Here is a 4,535-nt window from a genome sequence, read left to right on the forward strand (position 1 = left end):
GCCTGCGGACTGAAGGGTCCCGGGTTCAATTCCCGGTCAAGGGCATGTACCTTGGTTGCGGGCACATCCCCCGTTGGGGGTGTGCAGGAGGCAGCTGATCGATGTTTCTCTCTCATCGATGTTTCTGACTCTCTATCCTTCTCCCTTTCTCTCTGTAAAAAATCGATAAAGTATATTAAAAAAATATTCATCATGCCAATTTGGAGATATAAAACTTAGGGAACAGAGTTTATGATGTCATTGATGATATTTACTAAACCAAAAAACAGCTGTGTGAGAAATAAATTATTGGTCTCACCATGAATGATGACTTCAAAGCATGTGGCAGCTTTTAACCATGTACTTGTACAAGGGAAAGAGGAAGGAGAGTTACAGCAGCTGAAATAAGCTCTTATACCAACATTCTAATTATCCAATGATTAAAATGGAAACAATATTTAAAAGCTATGTAAAGACCTTTGAATCTGCAGGCATTAGCTTGCTTAAGACTGATTTTTAAGAGTTACTGAGCTCTCCTTAAGCATTTACAACAATCATCTGGCTTTGTACTAAAAAGGCAAAAAAAAAAAAAAGCAAAGATAGCAACTTGTGAATTATTTCTATGGCATCTGAAACATCACGGAGAGTACACAGACAACATATAAATTAGCTAATTACACTGAGAATGAAGTTATTTACCCCCTCAGAACAGTAGTACCAATTAATGATTATTTTATAGACATAGAGGATTGGAGTTGGCACAATATTCTTTTCTCAAATGTGCATATCTTCCATTTTTATAACACAGAAACTGAGGTTTAATAAAACTTGCTCATGGCTAGCATAAGTGAGCTAAAGAGTTAAGAGCTCCTGGGATGGGAGAACATACTGTTTAGATTCTTTAAATTCAGAGTATTTACTGAGGACTTAGAATGTGAATTGAGCACACAATCTCAGTTAAAGCTCTCTCTGGGTGATAGTCCATAAGCTGTTGCTAAAGATCACTGCAGTAAGCCTTTCTTTAATAAGTCATATCCAGGTGAAATCTCACTGAAAATAAAACCGACAGTGCAATTGCCTTGAACTTTTAGTAACTTCAGCATGTTAATACATTTTTTTCTCTCATATACTACCAGAATGATATATACTACCAGAATTATAAGGCAGAACATGTTTGGCACACACTATAAAGACAGCATAACTACCTGAAATAGAACTGTTTTCTTCTCTATTTTGAAGGATAATAATTTGATAAGAGAGAAGCTAATTAACTACTTCATTATACATTTTAGCAGAGTAATTTTCATGGTTTTAAGCACTTGTTGTAAAATATGAAGCAGGAAATTTAACCGTACATATAGACACCCAACTGTATGAGGTTCTTCTGAAGATGATCCCTAAGATAACGAGGTTTGTGGACAGAAGTGCAGTCTAGAATGGCATTCTGTTTTCATCTGCTTGAGATCGGCACACTGGAATCTTCAAGAAATGAGGAACTGTTCTCTACACGGACTGCATTGGTTTGATCTTCAACGCCCCTGGAAACTTCCTCTGCTGACCAGCAGTGAAAGGATCTGCTGGGTCTTCAAAGACACAAATGTAAGTGGTGTGCAATTTTGGGGAATTAATTGCATTTGGAGCATTCTGAGTAAGTACTCTGTGGTCCTACAAGCATCTGGTCATTTTCACACGGTGCTATTTCTGTAAAATCCACATTCTTTCCATCTTCAGAAGCTGCTTCCTTAAGGATAGCTGGGCCAAATCAGAAGGTGATTGCAATTTAACATCTTTTTCTACTTGAAGAAATAGGTTTGCTAGAACCAAAACATCTGCTTATCTTATTTCAGAAATTTGTGCCAGAAGCGACTGTATATTGATCAGCACCTCAAACATTACACTTAACCATCTACTTTTATATAAAAATAGTAAGACTTTTAAATACTGTGTTCCAGTATTGTTTGACCTTTTACCTGAGGAAACCAGGATGGCAGCAGAATCATAAAGGAAAACCTTGGGTATTAGTCCAAGGGCAGAACAGCTACTTTTTAAAATGCAATGAGATGCATTCATTCAGGTACCATTTACAATCCTTGCACTTGTCCCTTTTCAGCTCCCTCTTTCATTCCCACCAGCAACTATTTAAAGCCTTTCTTTAGAATCCCCTTCTCACTTCTCTCATTCTCTGTCCTCTGACTGAGGCCATCTGGTAAAATCCTTTAACTTCCAGTTCCACTCCATGAAGTATAAATCCCTGGGTTTTCCCCTCCTTTCCTCCCAGGATAAGACCTCACTTTCTTCTTCAAGGCCAGACCTGTCAAAGGCTGCCCAGAAGAATTCAGTGTCCCTCCCAAGCTCCTGAGGACCCCACAGACACTTGGCATAGCAAGTCTCGCATCTTATAATGCAAACCCTCTCCCTTTCCTACTCATCTTTGTATCTTTGGCACCTCCCACTAAGCCTAGCAAGCAAAGATATTCAAGAAATACGTTACACCGAAACTACTTACTTTTAAGCATGAGCTATTTTCAATAGCTTGAACCAGAATTGAGCTTGTCCCAGATTACAAACCAGCATATGGTTTCTGCTCCACTTTATTTTTTAACCCTTAAGTGATGCCCAAAAAGAGGAATAAGACATTTTTGGTGACTAGAGTTGCCAGGTAAAATACAGGCTATCCATTCAAAATTGAATTTTAGATAAACAACAAGTAATTTTTTTATTTTTTTAGTATAAGCAAGCCCTGAATAGTGCATGGGATATACTTATACTAAAAACAATTATTTATTGTTTATCAGAAATAAAATTTAACTGGCAACCTGTATTTTTATTTGCTAAATTTCACAACTCTGCCAGTTGCTCTAAAAATTCTCAGAGGGATCAGGAATACTTCTTTAGAGCTCCTGGTAGCATACATCCAAACTCTGCACAAATGGCCAGATTTTATGTGTGTGAATGCAGCTGAGTATCTATCTGAGCATCCCAGTCACATCTTTTAGAAAAAGCTGTTTATTATGTAAAATTTTCACTTATTTTGCTATTTCATAGAATCCCCTTCAATACCATCTATCAATAATTTTAGCAGAAAGAATACTGTAATGTTATTCAATATCTCTTGGAAAGCTGATATTTATAGAATTATTACTATGCCTCCGTTAAGCCTGGTTTACATATATTAATAATAAACCGCTTTTGAAATCTTTGTATTTTTAATTAAATCAGCAAAACACAATGAGGGAACTAAACAAGTCTTTCCTTCTGGAATTTCCTTTCTTCATTAAAAGAGCACAGGGAGGCATACAGTCCTTGCTAACAGGTTGGGGAGAAGCAGCCTGGCAGGCAGAGGTGGAGCCTGTGATGTAACCGCCATCGGTCTTTGTTGGCAAAGCCTTTCTGAACGTGAAGCATCTGCAAATCCAAGCGCTTCAGCGTTACTGGGTATGGGCGGGCAAGGGGAACAGTTGCCTCTTTTAGAATCGTGTACATTTCGGAGGCTTGAAATCTTGGTCAACAGAGGAATTCCTCACAGGTTGTTCACAGACGTACCTGTCTCATTCATGGAGGAAAAAAGCCGGTTTCTTCCCATTTCAGAGTAAAAACTGCTGTGCCTGCCGGTTGACTGATTAATGCTGATGGTGCAATAGAAGTTATAACCCCAAGTGGAAGGAAACATGCCCTACAGCTGGCTCCAGTCCTGAAAGTTCCCTATATTAATACATTCTCTCAGTGATCTTGACAGTGATTACAGAAAGGACATTCATTTCTCATTTCCACGAAAGAATTAAGAGGAAATAGATACCTCCCAATGCAGAGGGAGACAAGACTGTGCCTTCCTCAAATTTCAGCTAGACTAGTCTCAGAGATGACTTCTAGGGAGGCAATGACTAAGTCCGCTCTAACTACCTGGTGTCCTAAGATGAGAACGAATCAAGACGCTTGTCCCAACACAAGCACACCTGCTTTCCACCATATTGGCAGCCCCGGGGAGGACGGCTGTCAAGCTCCCGCACACACGCACACACTGCAGAGATGCAGAACAATGCCTGGATGCCTGCCCAAAACTGGTCTCTCCAAACGACAGACTCAATTTATGCTTCCAATCCAAAGCTCGCTGGCGGGTAGGAGCGTCTTTGCCTAGTTGGTGTGGGAAAGGGATGGAATTGGCAAAGCTCAAAGCGCGGGTCTTCCACCTGTCTGTGTAGAGCAGAAAGGCTGACAAACATATTCATTAAACTTGATCTGAAGCTAGCGAGCCTGCGAGGTCTTTCCTGAAATATTCATAAGACGTGTTACCGGACTCGCCACTTGGGGTTGAACAGAAACACTGTGAGTCGTAGCAGCCCGCACCCACACTTGGGGAAAAGGCACTCACAGCAGCACACCCACCGCCACACTCCACTATTCCCCTTTGAACAGCTCTCACGGCCGTCGCTCCCCATCACCCTGTTCCATCCCCCCCGCCCAGGAGAGAGAGGGGCTCGAATTAGGGAGGAGTTTCCAGCAGTTGGAGGAGGAACCGCGGTCGGCCCGGCACCCAGCTCCTCCGGCCCCGCAGCCCG

Source organism: Myotis brandtii, unplaced genomic scaffold (genome assembly GCF_000412655.1).
Source record: "Myotis brandtii unplaced genomic scaffold, ASM41265v1 scaffold920, whole genome shotgun sequence".
Classification (NCBI taxonomy): domain Eukaryota; kingdom Metazoa; phylum Chordata; class Mammalia; order Chiroptera; family Vespertilionidae; genus Myotis; species Myotis brandtii.